Source organism: Pleurodeles waltl, chromosome 3_2 (genome assembly GCF_031143425.1).
Source record: "Pleurodeles waltl isolate 20211129_DDA chromosome 3_2, aPleWal1.hap1.20221129, whole genome shotgun sequence".
In the NCBI taxonomy this organism is placed as follows: Eukaryota; Metazoa; Chordata; class Amphibia; order Caudata; family Salamandridae; genus Pleurodeles; species Pleurodeles waltl.
The window spans coordinates 205283912-205301124 of NC_090441.1; positions in this window are offsets into that span (position 1 = coordinate 205283912).

Genomic DNA, 17213 nt, shown 5'->3' on the forward strand with positions numbered 1-17213 from the left:
TTCCAGGATTTCCTTTGTGCACAGCCAAGCCTGGGTCCACAGCACTCTAACCTGCATTGCACAACCTCCTGAGTTGTCCTCCGGCGTCGTGGGACTCTCTTGTGCAACTTCGGGTGAGCACCGATTCACTCCACCTTGTAGTGCCTGTTCCGGCACTTCTCCGGGTGCTGCTTGCTTCTGAGTGGGCTCCTTGTCTTGCTGGACACCCCCTCTGTCTTTTCACGCAATTGGCGACATCCTGGTCCCTCCTGGGCCACAGCAGCATCCAAAAACCCTAACCGCAACCCTTGCAGCTAGCAAGGCTTGTTTGCGGTCTTTCTGCGGGAAAACACTTCTGCACGACTCTTCACGACGTGGGACATCCATCCTCCAAAGGGGAAGTTTCTTGCCCTTGTCGTTCTTGCAGAATCCATAGCTTCTACCATCCGGTGGCAGCTTCTTTGCACCCACAGCTGGCATTTCCTGGGCATCTGCCCACTCCCGACTTGATCGTGACTTTTGGACTTGGTCCCCTTGTTCCACAGGTACCCTCGTCTGGAAATCTATTGTTGTTGCATTGCTGGTGTTGGTCTTTCCTGCAGAATTCCCCTATCACGACTTCTGTGATCTTTGGGGAACTTAGGTGCACTTTGCACCCACTTTTCAGGGTCTTGGGGTGGGCTATTTTTCTAACCCTCACTGTTTCCTTACAGTCCCAGCGACCCTCTACAAGCTCACATAGGTTTAGGGTCCATTTGTGGTTCGCATTCCACTTTTGGAGTATATGGTTTGTGTTGCCCCTATACCTATGTGCTCTCATTGCAATCTATTGTGACTGTACATTGCTTGCATTACTTCCTTTTGCTATTACTGCATATTTTTGGTATTGTGTACATATCTCTTGTGTATATTTGCTATCCTCATACTGAGGGTACTCACTGAGATACTTTTGGCATATTGTCATAAAAATAAAGTACCTTTATTTTTAGTATATCTGTGTATTGTGTTTTCTTATGATATTGTGCATATGACACCAGTGGTATAGTAGGAGCTTTGCATGTCTCCTAGTTCAGCCTAAGCTGCTCTCCATAGCTACCTTCTATCAGCCTAAGCTGCTAGAAACACCTCTTCTCCACTAATAAGGGATAACTGGTCCTGGTACAGAGTGTAAGTACCCCTTGGTACCCACTACAAACCAGGCCAGCCTCCTACAATCTTAAAAACACAATGGAGTTGCTCTGCTACTTCTCACGTACCTCTCAGCTGGCTTTGACACAGCTGATCATGACACCCTAATACAAAGACTCTACGAAGCCGGCTAGAGGGGACTTCTCTTGACTGGATCACATCCTACGTGCAAAACGGAACAAATGTCATCCATACTCCTCTTTTCTCATATAAACCCTACTTCACAAAAGCAAGGATCATCCAAGGCTCTATCATGTCACCCATGCTTTTCAACATCTACATGAGGTAATAATCAAGGAATTTCAACACAACATGCTACAACTATACAGATGACATACAAATACTCCTTAAAATGGAATGCCCCAAAAATGTAGGAAATTCACAAACCTTCAGTTGTATCAGAGCCGTTGATCAGTGGATGACATGGAGCCATCTCAAACTGAATGATTCCAAAACAGAAATACTCACATGTGGTGACTGAAAAAAATGAGGACCCATTCTGCACCTGGCCTGAAGATCTGAGATCACCTAATAAAGTATCTAAGAAAGTTAGACACCTTAGAATTCTCATGGACTCCAAGTTATCAATGAATGCTGAAGTGGACAAATTATCAAGCTTATGCATCATCAACATGAAAACTCTGCAACACATCTTCCCCCACTTTGGATATCAACACAAGGTCCAGACTACTATCTCTCTTGCATTATCTAAACTAGATTACGGCAATGGCCTCTACCATGGCTGATCTCTATCTACTATGAAAAAACTACAATGCATTCACAACTGGGCTGCCAGACTACTATAACATGTAAAGCCACGATCCCACATCTCCACTTCCTTGAGGGCCCTACATTCGCTTCCGGTTGCCAGAAGATCCACCTTCAAGCTGCTTTGTATCACCTACAAAGCAATACATGGAACAGGACCGCTTTTCATCAGGAATAAAATCACCAAATACATTTAACAAAGAAACCTCCACACAAGGTTAGAACCTCGCCTCAAAATCCCACCATCCAAGAAGAACACAATAGGTGGTACATCATTCTCTGTTCAAGCAGCCAAACTACGGAATTCATTACCCCCTAATATAAGATTCACTGATTACTATCTTATCTTCAGAAGACTACTCAAGAGTTGGCTCTTTCCTACATAACCACTATACTCAAACAGCAATGGACTGCATATCCCTGTGCATGTAAACATTTATAATGTGAATATATGTATCTATCTAGATATGTGCATTTCTTTGTACAAATAGGTACAATAACTATCTCATCTTAAAATATAATCACACTCTTTAGGCCTGTTTTAACAAATATATATTTTACTTATGGTTAAATGTATATATGTATGCATGTGTATGCATTTGTATGAGTATATATATATATATATTATGTATTTGTGTATGTATGTGTATGTATGTATGTGTATATATATATATATATATACATATATATATATGTGTGTGTATATTATTCTACTCTTAACATATTCATAGGTAATTGAATGGTTTCTTTATAAGTTGTTTGATTAGATGCATATGAGTCTCTGTTTCAATGTTATCTATCACAATAGGTAATTATTATTTATCAACAATCATTTCACTATTGAAATATTGAGTAAAGATAAAATGATGTTATAAATGAACACAAATAATTAACTTCAAATACTGCAACTCTTGAAGGTCTGTGTTTATACGATACAACTTAAATCTCCAATGTATTATATTCCTTACACATATATTCACTGTTTCCTTACAGTCCCAGCGACCCTCTACAAGGTCACATAGGTTTGGGGTCCATTCGTGGTTCGCATTCCACTTCTAGAGTATATGGTTTGTGTTGCCCCTATCCCTATGTGCCCCAATTGCATTCTATTGTGACTATACATTGTTTGCACTGTTTTCTGTTGCTATTACTGCATATTTTTGGTATTGTCTACATATATCTTGTGTATATTTGCTATCCTCATACTGAGGGTACTCACTGAGATACTTTTGGCATATTGTCATAAAAATAAAGTACCTTTATTTTTAGTATATCTGTGTATTGTGTTTTCTTATGATATTGTGCAAGTGACACTAGTGGTACTGTAGGAGCTTCACTCGTCCCCTAGTTCAGCCTGAGCTGCTCTGCTAAGCTACCTTTTCTATCAGCCTAAGCTGCTAGACACCCCTCTAAACTAATAAGGGATACCTGGGCATGGTGTAAGTACCCCTTGGTACTCACTACAAGCCAGTCCAGCCTCCTACATTGGTTGTGCAGTGGTGGGATAAGTACTTTGCAACTACTTACCACTTTGTTATATTGTACTTTTCATAAGAGAAAAATATACAAAACAAGTTCAGTGTATGTACACCTAACCAAAAAGTTTTGCTTTTCTTCTCTCACTTCTTTGCTAAGTGCTGAAAAGTACCTCTAAACTTTCAAAAAGTTCTTTAAAAGTTTTTAAAGTTTTTTTTCTGTTCTTTAAAAAGCTCTAAAAACTTTTTCTTTTCACACCACACCCTATCATCCACAAACAAATGGACTGGTGGAGAGATTTAATAAAACTCTCAAAGGAATGATAATGGGACTCCCTGACAAACTCCGCAGGAGATGGGATGTCCTGTTACCTTGCCTCCTTTTTGCTTACAGGGAGGTACCCCAAAAAGGAGTGGGCTTCAGCCCCTTTGAACTCCTATTTGGACACCCTGTAAGAGGTCCTCTAACTCTTGTTAAGGAGGGTTGGGAACAACCTTTAAAAGCTCCAAAGCAAGACATACTGGACTATGTACTTGGCCTCAGATCTAGGATGGCCGAGTACATGAAAAAGGCCAGTAAAAACCTTCAGGCCAGCCAAGAGCTCCAAAAGCAATGGCATGACCAGAAGGCTGTTTTGGTTCAGTACCAACCAGGGCAGAAAGTGTGGGTCTTGGAGCCTGTGGCCCCAAGAGCACTCCAAGACAAATGGAGTGGACCCCACATAATTGTTGAAAAGAAGGGTGAAGTCACCTACTTAGTTGACTTAGGCACTGCCAGGAGTCCCCTTAGAGTGCTCCATGTCAATCGCCTGAAACCCTACTATGACAGGGCTCATGGCAACAGATGAGGGACAGGAAGAAGAGAGTGACCCTCTCCCTGATCTCTTCTCTTCCACAGAACAGGATGCTCTAGTGGGAGGTGTAGGACTGGCAGATTGTCTTACTGCTGAACAGAAAGACCACTGCATAAAGCTCCTGGGTCAGTTTTCTGAACTCTTCTCTACTGTGCCAGGCACCACTTCTTGGTGTGAGCACACTATAGATACTGGAGACAGCTTGCCTGTCAAAAGTAAGATCTATAGGCAGCCTGACCATGTCAGAGACTGCATAAAACAAGAAGTGCAGAAAATGCTTGAACTGGGAGTGGTTGAGCACTCTGAAAGTCCATGGGCCTCTCCTGTGGTACTTGTACCAAAACCTCATTCCAAAGATGGTAAAAGGGAAATGAGATGTTGTGTTGACTACAGAGGTCTCAACCAGGTAACCAAAACTGATGCTCACCCTACACCCAGGAAAGATGAGCTAATAGATACACGGGCATCTGCCAAGTATCTAAGCATTTTTGATTTGACTGCAGGGTATTGGCAGATCAAGTTATCAGAAGATGCAAAAGCAAAATAACTGCATTTTCAACCATTGGAGGCCATTACCATTTCACATTAATGCCTTTTGGATTGAAAAATGCACCTGCCACTTTTCAAAGGTTGGTGAATACAGTCCTACAAGGGCTGGAAGCTTTTAGTGCAGCATATCTAGATGATATAGCTGTCTTTAGCTCCAGCTGTGATGATCACCTGGTCCACCTATGGAAAGTTTTGGAGGCCCTGCAAAAGGCAGGCCTCACTATCAAGGCTTCAAAGTGCCAGATAGGGCAGGGGAAAGTGGTTTATCTGGGACACCTGGTAGGTGGAGAACAGATTGCACCACTTCAGGGGAAAATCCAAACTATTATAGATTGGGTTCCCCCTACAGCTCAGACTCAGGTGAGAGCCTTTTTATGCCTCACTGGGTACTACAGGAGGTTCATAAAGAACTATGGCTCCATTGCAGCCCCTCTTAATGACCTCACATCTAAGAAAATGCCTAAAAAGGTATTATGGACAGAAAACTGTCAGAAAGCTTTTGAGGAGCTGAAGCAGGCCATGTGCTCTGCACCTGTCCTGAAAAGCCCCAGTTACTCCCAAAAAATCATTGTCCAAACTGATGCATCTGAATTAGGGGTAGGGGCAGTCTTATCACAACTTAATTCTGAGGGCCAGGATCAACCTGTTGCTTTTATTAGCAGGAGGTTGACCCCTAGAGAAAAGTGTTGGTCTGCCATAGAGAGGGAGGCATTTGCTGTGGTCTGGGCACTGAAGAAGTTAAGGCCATACCTGTTTGGCACTCACTTCATTGTTCAGACAGACCACAAACCTCTACTTTGGCTAAAACAAATGAAAGGTGAAAACCCTAAATTGTTGAGGTGGTCCATATCCCTACAGGGAATGGACTATACAGTGGAACACAGACCTGGGAGTACCCACTCCAATGCAGATGGACTCTCCAGATATTTCCACTTAGACAATGAAGACTCATCAGGTCATGGCTAGTCTTATTGTCCTTCGTTTGGGGGGGGGTTGTGTAGGAAAGTACCATCTTGCCTGGCATGTTACCCCCATTTTTCACTGTATATATGTTGTTTTAGTTGTATGTGTCACTGGGACCCTGGTAACCCAGGGCCCCAGTGCTCATAAGTGTGCCTGAATGTGTTACCTGTGTAGTGACTAACTGTCTCACTGAGGCTCTGCTAATCAGAACCTCAGTGGTTATGCTCTCTCATTTCTTTCCAAATTGTCACTAACAGGCTAGTGACCAATTTCACCAATTTACATTGGCATACTGGAACACCCTTATAATTCCCTAGTATATGGTACTGAGGTACCCAGGGTATTGGGCTTCCAGGAGATCCCTATGGGCTGCAGCATTTCTTGTGCCACCCATAGGGAGATCTGACAATTCTTACACAGGCCTGCCAGTGCAGCCTGAGTGAAATAACGTCCACGTTATTTCACAGCCATTTACCACTGCACTTAAGTAACCTATAAGTCACCTATATGTCTAACCTTTACCTGGTAAAGGTTGGGTGCTAAGTTACTTAGTGTGTGAGCACCCTGGCACTAGCCAAGGTGCTCCCACATTGTTCAGGGCAAATTCCCCGGACTTTGTGAGTGCGGGGACACCATTACACGCGTGCACTATACATATGTCACGACATATGTATAGCGTCACAATGGTAACTCCGAACATGGCCATGTAACATGTCTAGGATCATGGAATTGTCACCCCAATGCCATTCTGGCATTGGGGAGACAATTCCATGATCCCCCGAGTCTCTAGCTCAGACCCGGGTACTGCCAAACTACCTTTCCCGGGGTTTCACTGCAGCTGCTGCTGCTGCCAACCCCTCAGACTGGTTTCTGCCCTCCTGGGGTCCAGCCAGGCTTGGCCCAGGAAGGCAGAACAAAGGATTTCCTCAGAGAGAGGGTGTTACACCCTCTCCCTTTGGAAAAAGGTGTCAGGGCTGGGGAGGAGTAGCCTCCCCCAGCCTCTGGAAATGCTTTGATGGGCACAGATGGTGCCCATCTCTGCATAAGCCAGTCTGCACCGGTTCAGGGATCCCTCAGCCCTGCTCTGGCGCGAAACTAGACAAAGTAAAGGGGAGTGACCACTCCCCTGACCTGCACCTCCCCTGGGAGGTGCCCAGAGCTCCTCCAGTGTGCTCCAGACCTCTGCCACCTTGGAAATAGAGGTGCTGCTGGCACACTGGACTGCTCTGAGTGGCCAGTGCCAGCAGGTGACGTCAGAGACTCCTTCTAATAGGCTCCTTCAGGTGTTGCTAGCCTATCCTCTCTCCTAAGTAGCCAAACCTCCTTTTCTGGCTATTTAAGGTCTCTGCTTTAGGGAATTCCTTAGATAACGAATGCAAGAGCTCATCAGAGTTCCTCTGCATCTCTCTCTTCACCTTCTGCCAAGGAATCGACTGCTGACCGCGCTGGAAGCCTGCAAAAGTAGCAAAGATGACTACTGCGACCTTGTAACGCTGATCCTGCCGCCTTCTCGACTGTTTTCCTGGTGGTGCATGCTGTGGGGGTAGTCTGCCTCCTCTCTGCACTAGAAGCTCTGTAGAAATCTCCTGTGGGTCGACGGAATCTTCCCCCTGCAACCGCAGGCACCAAAGAAGTGCATCACCGGGCCTCTGGGTCTCCTCTCAGCGCGACGAGCGAGGTCCCTTGAACTCAGCAACTCTGTCCAAGTGACTCCCACAGTCCAGTGACTCTTCAGTCCAAGTTTGGTGGAGGTAAGTCCTTGCCTCCCCACGCTAGACTGCATTGCTGGGAACCGCATGTTTTGCAGCTACTCCGGCTCCTGTGCACTCTTCCAGGATTTCCTTTGTGCACAGCCAAGCCTCGGTCCCTGGCACTCTAACCTGCATTGCACAACCTCCTGAGTTGTCCTCCGGCGTCGTGGGACTCTCTTGTGCAACTTTTGGTGAGCACCGATTCACTCCACTTTGTAGTGCCTGTTCCGGCACTTCTCTGGGTGCTGCTTGCTTCTGAGTGGGCTCCTTGTCTTGCTGGACACCCCTCTGTCTCCTCATGCAATTGGCGACATTCTGGTCCCTCCTGGGCCACAGCAGCATCCAAAAACCCTAACCGCAACCCTTGCAGCTAGCAAGGCTTGTTTGCGGTCTTTCTGCGGGAAAACACTTCTGCACGACTCTTCACGACGTGGGACATCCATCCTCCAAAGGGGACGTTTCTAGCCCTTGTCGTTCTTGCAGAATCCATAGCTTCTACCATCCAGTTCCAGCTTCTTTGCACCCACAGCTGGCATTTCCTGGGCATCTGCCCACTCCCGACTTGATCGTGACTTTTGGACTTGGTCCCCTTGTTCCACAGGTACCCTCGTCTGGAAATCCATTGTTGTTGCATTGCTGGTGTTGGTCTTTCCTACAGAATTCCCCTATCACGACTTCTGTGATCTTTGGGGAACTTAGGTGCACTTTGCACCCACTTTTCAGGGTCTTGGGGTGGGCTATTTTTCTAACCCTCACTGTTTCCTTACAGTCCCAGCGACCCTCTACAAGGTCACATAGGTTTGGGGTCCATTCGTGGTTCGCATTCCACTTCTAGAGTATATGGTTTGTGTTGCCACTATCCCTATCTACCCCCATTGCATTCTATTGTGACTATACATTGCTTGCACTGTTTTCTATTGCTATTACTGCATATTTTGGTATTATGTACATTTATCTTGTGTATATTTGCTATCCTCATACTGAGGGTACTCACTGAGATACTTTTGGCATATTGTCATAAAAATAAAGTACCTTTATTTTTAGTATATCTGTGTATTGTGTTTTCTTACGATATTGTGCAAGTGACACTAGTGGTACTGTAGGAGCTTCACTCGTCTCCTAGTTCAGCCTGAGCTGCTCTGCTAAGCTACCTTTTCTATCAGCCTAAGCTGCTAGACACCCCTCTACACTAATAGGGATACCTGGGCCTGGTGCAAGGTGTAAGTACCCCTTGGTACTCACTACAAGCCAGTCCAGCCTCCTACACCATACACCACAGTGTTCTCTGTAGAGTAAAATTAGACAGCCTAAGGGCAGAAAAATGGCATACAGATTCCTACACTTGGAATTTGGTCCTGGCCAGGGGTCAGATTGTTATCACCTGGATAGAAGATAAAGTGCCTGATTTCAACTACTGGCGCCGTGATGGGCTGGAATAGTCCATCGCCGAGGAATCTTACATGAGGCTCACTAAACGCAATGACAAATCGGTAGAGTATCTTACTGTTTGGAAATATGTGTGCAATGTCATCCTAGTTCCCAGTGCTTAATTTGTAAATAAAAATGTGCCAGTGCCCAAAGTCCTCCTCTTAAACACGGGACTGCTGCAATTAAATGTGCCAACATGGAATACTAAGGCAGCGTAATCCTGAAACCCTCTCTGGCCTCTTTAATCTATTTACAGCCACTCCATGCCCCTTCAGCTCCCTCTTGCAGCTTTCTGCTTTCGCCCTTTGTGAAGCTTTTTCGTTTTTCTCTTTCTCTGTCATTCCCATATGTGTCTTTTGCTCGAAGTAAATGCTTGAGGCAGAAACATAAGTGCCGGCCCTCAAACATAAGTGTCTGGGCTCCGCACAGGAAACAACAAGCACAAATTAAGCACTGCTAGATCCAGAGGTGGCTGGGACCTCCTCGGACAGTAAGGCCCATATTTATACTTTTTCACGCAAAACTGTGTTAATGCGGTTTACCGCCGGCTAGCGCCATTCAAGACGCCGGCCGGGCGTCTTATTTATGGAATGGTGCAAGCCGGCGCAAAGGGTGGGCTAAAGTCATGAAGAATGACTTTAGCCGGGTGGGGGTGGCGGTATGGGAGATGGGGGGGTTAGCGTTAAAAAAATGACGTCAGGCTGGTTAGAGTAAAAAAAGATGACTCTAACCAGATTAGTGTCATTTGTTGACGCTAAACCTACCATTCCACATGACGCCTGTCTTATAAAAGACAGGAGTCATGCCCACCACCCCAATGGCCAGCACAGGGTACAAGGGTCCCCTGGGCATGGTCATTGCACCCAGTGCCATGTATGGGGGCCCATTTCAAGGCCTCATATGGCACTTTAAAAAAATTAAACAAAAAACTACCCTCTACTTACCTGCACTTTCCAGGGATGGGGTCCCACATCCTCCGCTATCCCTATGGTGGGGGTGGGGGTGTCCCTGGGGCTCAGGGAGGGCACCTATGGGCTCTTTCAAAATGGGCCCACAGGTCCCCTAATGCCGGCCCTGACCTAGGTGTTAAATATTGGCGCTAAGCAGGCTTAGCGCCATTATTTAGGCCTGCCTATGGTGCATGGGAGGATAAATAAGGCGTTAGGGCCTTTGAGTCATTTTTTGCCCAGGAACGCCCACCCTGCATCTCATTGACGCAAGGTAGGTTTTCACAGTAAAAAAAAGACTAAGTCCATAACTTTGGCACGAGACGGGTCTAGTGCCAAAGTATAAATACGGAAGTAGGTCTGCGTCGAATTAGCATCAAAACAAATGACGATAATTCGACGCAAACAGAGTAGAAATACGGGGCTAAGAGTGCTAAAACCGAAGAGAGTGATGGGGGAAGAAACGGTCGGAGTTAGCGAGACCAGTGGGAGTAACCCGGGACGATAATGGGTGTGTGCACCACCTGGGTGGATCAAGTGTTTGGGGTCCCAGAAAATATGAGGGGATTCTTTGGTCATCCTTATGTTTCTCTGCCTCATTGACACTGTCTCGCATGGCTCTTGTGTTGCTGTATTGTTCATGATAAAACTGAAAAAGAAAATGTTTCTTTTTTTTTAAAGTATATAAGTTATTTGGTGGAACACTTTTTTGCACTAAGGCTGGATGCCTGGAATCTTTTGAGCTGGGTTTTTTAGAAGGAAGTTGTTGCCTATAGCATTTTATTTTTGCACTTTGGACTATTAATGAATGTTCTGCTTTCAGGGAAGCGCTCGCACCTCCGGTCTGTGCTCACATTTCGTCCAGGATGTTAGAGGGAAGTTGGTGTTGACTGTTAATGAATGTTCTGTTCTCTGAGAACCATTGGTTTGAGTAATTATGACCAGCCCTATCTGTGTTTTATTGATATCATGTATACCTATATCATATTCACTCTATATTTGTGAAATGAATTTCGAGATCCTCTCCACGCTATCGATTTGCGCCTCTCTAATATGACCTCATGGCCTTTTTTCCCATTTCCTCACTTTCACACCTGCATCACAGCTGCCCTCCACCTTTTCCCCTTGCTTTGGGGTGGGGGTCCTTTCTTCCTCTCCCCATTATCTAACACTCAAGCGAGACGGCCAATCTCTATGTCCTGTGTCTCTGGGGCCCCTCCTCACCCTACACCCTTACTTCCTTTGGGGGTGCACTGCTCCTTGCTGAACCCTCATGTCCTCTCTGTGGGAGCGAGTGGTAACCAGCCCCCCCCCCCCCGTGTCACGTGACGCAGATCAAGCTACCAAGTGAAGGTAATCGCTGGTGAATAAATACAGCTCCTTTTTTTGCCAGGAGAGGGATTTCTGGCCTCCTTCACACAGTCACCCCACTTTAGAAATCACACCACACTCCTATGTTTACTGTGACAATAGTAACGTTGTAAACCACTTTCACTCACCTGGAGCTAGTGCTTAATTTGCAAATAAAAAGGTGCCGGTGCCCAGAGACCCTCCTCTTAAACACGCGACAGCTGCAATTAAATGCGGGAACACGGACTACTCAGGCAGCGTGATCCTAAAGCCATCTCGGGCCTCTTTAATCCATTTACAGCCACTCCTGGCCCTTCAGCTCTCTCTCTTGCAGCCTCTGAGTTTCTCACTTTGTGCCGTTTCTTCGTTTTTCTTTTCCTCGTCTTTCCCATATGTATCTTTTGCTCGCAGCAAATGATTGAGGCAAAAAAATAAGTGCCGGCCCTCAAATATAAGTGCAGCGGTTCCGCACCGGAAACAACAACTACAAATTAAGCACCGCCTGGAGCCCAGGACAAGGACCTATAGTGTAGTCCCATCTCCAAACGGAGGCTGCTGTAGCATGCATGTTTATGGCCAGACCCAACAGGCCCCTCCTACCGAAAGATGACCACTCTGGAAGCACCTGGAGCACCTACCTCCATCCCGGAAGTCCTCTCTGGTGCTGAAAGCAGAGCAGGGGCCAGGTGCTCCTATAATGGCCAGCTGGCAGAGATAACTGGGCTGATCCTGGCTCGCACTGACCCCCCAGAACCTAACTCTACTCACAGTCTCCACAGCTGCCCTGTGGCCCAATGTGACGTGTAATACCTCCAGCCAGATTTCAGTGCTTAGTCAAAAGTTTTCATTTCACTCTTAACATTTTATGCATGGATTAAAATGGCCCAGCGTGAAGTGACAGCTCAGCTGGGCCAAAACGAGGGCTGCTATTCTTGTTAACCACGTGACTCAAAAATGTGTGTGAAGCCAGGAGCTTTTGAGGGCGATCGCAGCGAGGTGAGTGGGGAGTGAAGACTTTTTTGAAGGGTGATATAGGTTGAAAAATGTGTGGCCCTATTAAAGTCTATGGAGGCATTATGTTTTTCAGGAGGGTAAGTAAGAGAAAAAAGAGGGTGACACCCGCTGAATGTGGGTGAGTTGACAGGTATATGCTGGGCAACAGTGTTACACACAGGATAGAGGTAACAGCCAGGTTTGTCTAATGAATCTCCTTCTAGTTATCATTCCTCTCTGCCAAAAGGGGGTCTTTTCTTGTGGAGTCACGTTTAGCTCGAGTCATGGCTGTGTCCTATAAACCCCCGGGTACTTGGGTCAGCCCTAACGGACTACCAAGTAGTTGCAGGGATGATCAGTGGCCCCACGTACAAGAAGCACGTGGGGCCACTGATCTTCTTCTGACTTTGTTCAAGGTCAAGTCATCTCACTTGAGAATTCATGATCCCTCAAGATTTGCAATTCTCCTGCGAGCTTTCACAAGATCACTTGAAGTTTGCAGGTTTTGCAATAACTGGTGTGAGACTTGAGAAATCTCACAAAAATGTCTGAGGCATGGGGTTTCTGAGTCCTGTGGGAATTTCCTTCCTTGGATCAGTCAATGCTCAAGCTTCTCACAAAATCCAGCTCTTGGGGCACACCAAAGGCCAGGACCTAGTCATGACACGGACTTTAGTGCTCCTGACTACAACCGTCACTATTTCCATTTGGTTTAGTTCAATTTCAAATACTGACACATTCTGGTAAGAATGACAGATAAGAGTTGTCGGTTAAAAGCTTTATATAAAGAAATTAATAGGCAGATTACATAAAATGCGTCAAAAGTAAATTCAGCAATAAGGCATGGGAATCATAGTACAAAAAACTCAGTACAGTTCTAAGTGAAATCGGGCATAGATTCGCCTTCTCAAAGTAAGGGAAAAGGAGGGTCTCTCAATACACAATCCACATGTTCTTTTATTGGACTTTAGACAAAGACATTCATACATTCCACACAAGTACATGGTTCTCAGGTTCTCAGGATATACACTTAAAGGGAACGAGCAAGAAGGAACATTTTACTACAGAATACATTTAAAGATTCTCTCATGGTAGTAGTACATTGGGTTTCTAGACGTTCTCACAGTACACTCAATCAATTTAATTGATATATTGTACAGCAATAGCCTGGGACAGTTGAAGTGTCCTTGGTTATGTACAGTGAAAGAATTTCCCTGAGAACACTCGCTATTTTATTCATGTGGATCCTGACAATGCTTTAATTAGAACAGTAATAGTCATCATGTGATGTTCTGTGACGTTGGGCAAGATGGAGGATAGAGTGAACAGAGCCTAAGTTAGCGTAAACTCAGTTGTAATGCATTTAATAGAAAAAAAAACAGCTCTCACAATCCCCCCTCTGATTATTTCTAAATCGTCATTCAATTACAAAACATTAGTCATCAACTTCGGGTTCTTCTGTTTGGGATCTCCCAGGCTCTTCATGGAGTTCACTTTGCATCTCCTCGGCTTTAACACTTAGCCTCTCTCTTCCTCTTTTTGCTGACAGCTTCTTATACCCACACTCCATACCATTCCATGATGAAATTCCTTTGTAAAAGTGCAAGGAAATAGGCATGCATGCAGTGCCAACCTATATAATCAAAAAAGGGGTTAGAAGCAATTTTAAAATTCCTCCACCTATACTACCAAAACAGGCTTCTATCTAAGCAAATCCCTTTCCAATGGGTCTGAATATATATCATAACCCTTTCCAGGCACCTGATCCTTTTAGTTCTGTCAGTTTGTGCGTTATATTCGTAATGTTAGTAACATAGCCACTAAGCTGCATATCTACTTGCAACCTATAAGCACAACATTCCCAAATGTGAATGACTTTGTAAACTCTGCCTTCCTGTGCGAGGAGCAAATCCAGCACAAGACGATTTTTGCATAATCACAGTTCTCATTGCAAGCAAATCCTTATTGATTACCGTCAACGTACCTGTAGTATTAGTAGCAAGCCAATCAACGAAAGTGAATAATTTTCTAAACTGTACATCGTTTAATGCCCCTCCTGTGGATGGTATCAGAGCTCCAAAGTCGTCACTAAGAATCAGCCTTAAGCTACATTTACTTCATCCATTATATTATTCAAGAGGAAAATCTATCTTGTAGGTATGATAGATCCTAAGGAAAACTAGAGCTGCATAACAACTACTTGTCCAGTTGTGTGGCAAAGGGAAATAAACAGATTTACCACACATACATAGATATCTTTTGTACTCGCCTCTAAATTTGAAAGTCTTTTATTGGCTTAATAATTATGCTCACAATTTCACATCCTCATTTTCCCACTGTTTTATTGCCCCAACTGCCGCATTAGATATAAAGATCCCTTCTTGGTGACATCAATGCTTAATCTTGGGGGTGGTTCCTTCAAAGTTTCCTTGCTTTTAACAATAATGTGGTTTGCACTTGTCTTCTTTTCCCCTCTCCTCATCTATTCTTATCCTTTCGTTCAGCTTGTCTACAAATACTCTTGCATCCTTGTGAATTTTACAAGTTACATCATGCATGCTCTGATTAGCAAAGCCCATAAATATTAATTTTCACCACTGACAATCAACACATTCACTAAAGGAGTTTCAGAATCTGAATAAAACTATTTAATAGTATCTTGTTGATAAAAAAGATTCAAGAAAACAGAACAGGAAAAGGAATATGATAGAGGTAGGTGGAAATAGGCTGCTATCTCAGCTGCAGAAACTAGAGGAACAGACGCAACAGTCTTCTAACTCTGCATCCTTCACATGCTCAGCCAGCATTTGATAATACACATTATAGCCATACACACTCTCATGCTGTGGAGAATGTGAAGCTCTATTCTCAGATGCGTGAGATCTGACTACAGGTCCAAGGGTGAAATTAGGTGTGGTGTGAGGGATATCCCCTCCCAAAAAGTAAAACTCCAACAGCCATCCAAACACAGAGACAGAAATGGCAACTGCCAAACTCACAGGTACAATTGTACAGGGTTGCTGCATCATCTTAGCTTAAATCAGATCAAGGGACTCTCAAATATTTAACTGATATCTGTTAGTCCTCTAGTTGCTACCCTATAGTCACTACCCTATCTTGAAAGCTACCAGGATCTTTATTCTGTGACAACTGGAGACCTGAAGGAGCGTTTGTCCTCTGACCGTTACCCTAACTCCCTGACTATCTAGTCTCTTCTTGGGGGTCAACAGTATTTTACGGGTGGTCATGGCTCTCAGCCAAACGTCCTTGAAACTGCTTCAGATCTCTGGCTCTGATTGAGCTGATTTGCTCTCCGTGGTGGAATTTTCTTGTCCCGTTCCAACCTCTACTTCTTGCAGAGTCTGCCATGACAGATTAGCTTCAGCTTTCCAAGAATTCTCACTTTCCTTGTGAATGAGTATTCTCAATCCTGTGGTTGGTATTGTGGTGGTTACTAGGACAATAGCATTCTTGTTGGCCACTGTCTCTGGATGATTTTCATCTGACGGAGGCTGTGTGCCCTCAGTCCAGTCTTCCCTGAAGTTTCAGACACCTCAAACCTGGGACAACTCAAGGAATTAATGGATATTAGTTCTGCTTCTTCCTCTTTGTGTCTTGCCTTCTCGGTGTGAGAAGCGTGAATTCAATTCGGCAGAGCAACACACTTGACAGCAGTGTTGGTGACCATGATAAGCTGGTATGGCCCTTAACAGAATTCTTCCCAACAAAACTTGAGGACTTGTTCCCAGTCACCTGGGTTCAGGTTATGTCCTGGGGAGTCTTGGACTGCTGGTGTAGAAGTGGCTGCTTAATGAGAGATGGAACGCACCATGTCAAAGAATCCCTTGCAGTACTCGAGGACCAGATCACCTGCGATGTTCACAGTTTTGCAGGGACAGAGGGTATGCACATGGTTCTCCCCATTAACACCTCAGTGGGGGACAATCCATTTCTTTTACAAAGGTTACTTTAAATGCTTATGACCACCAAAGAAAGAGCATCAGGCCAATTGAGCTTTAGTCAGCTTAGCCTTGATTGTCCCGTTTAGTCTCTCTACAATCCCTAATGCCTCAGACTGTAGCTACAGTAGAATCTCTGGTAAGTCCCTAAGGCTGTACACATTAACTGCATGATCTCGCTCTAGAAGTGTGTTCCTTGATCCGATTCAAGATGAACTGGTATCCCGAATTGTGGTATCAACTCAAGCAGCAATAATTTAGCACCTATTTGACTGTCAAATCTCTTGGTGGGATATGCCTCAACTCATCGTGAGAACTGAACACAATGACGAGAATATAGCTCAGTTGGTTACATGGGGCATTTCCACAAAATCAATCTTGAGACGGTTGAAGGAACCATCATTCTTTCCAATGTAACTCATGGCCACGGCAACTCTTCTGCCCAAATTTTTTCTTTGGCAGACAACACAGCACTGGCACACATTTTCTGCCACTGTTCTGAAATAAGGATTGTAACAATATCATCAGAAGGTGGCCACCATTCCATTTCCCTCAACATGGATTGGACCATTCATATGCAGCACCATTGCAGGCAGAAGGGAAACAGAGAACTGGCTTTCCCTCACTGGCTATGTGACAGATGTTGGGTTCTGGTCTCAGACATGAGGATCTTGATAGAGTGGGGTACCATTACAATTAAAGGGTAGCTCATCACAACTCATTCAGTCTGCTGTATACTAAGACTTTCCGCTACAGCCGCTTTGAGATAACCAGGCAACACTGCTGCCACCAGATCAAGAGTAACTGAGAAGGAACCAATGGGGCACTTAGTCTCCCCATGGGCTTGTGTTATTACAGACAGAGCACACCCATCTCTTTCATGACAAAAGAGCACAAATTATTTCATATAGTCTGGTATTCCATGAGCGGATGCTCTGCAAAGTAAATTTTTTGACCAATTCTTTTTATTGGTTTTTGAAGTAAAGTAGTAAACATGAAACATAAAATT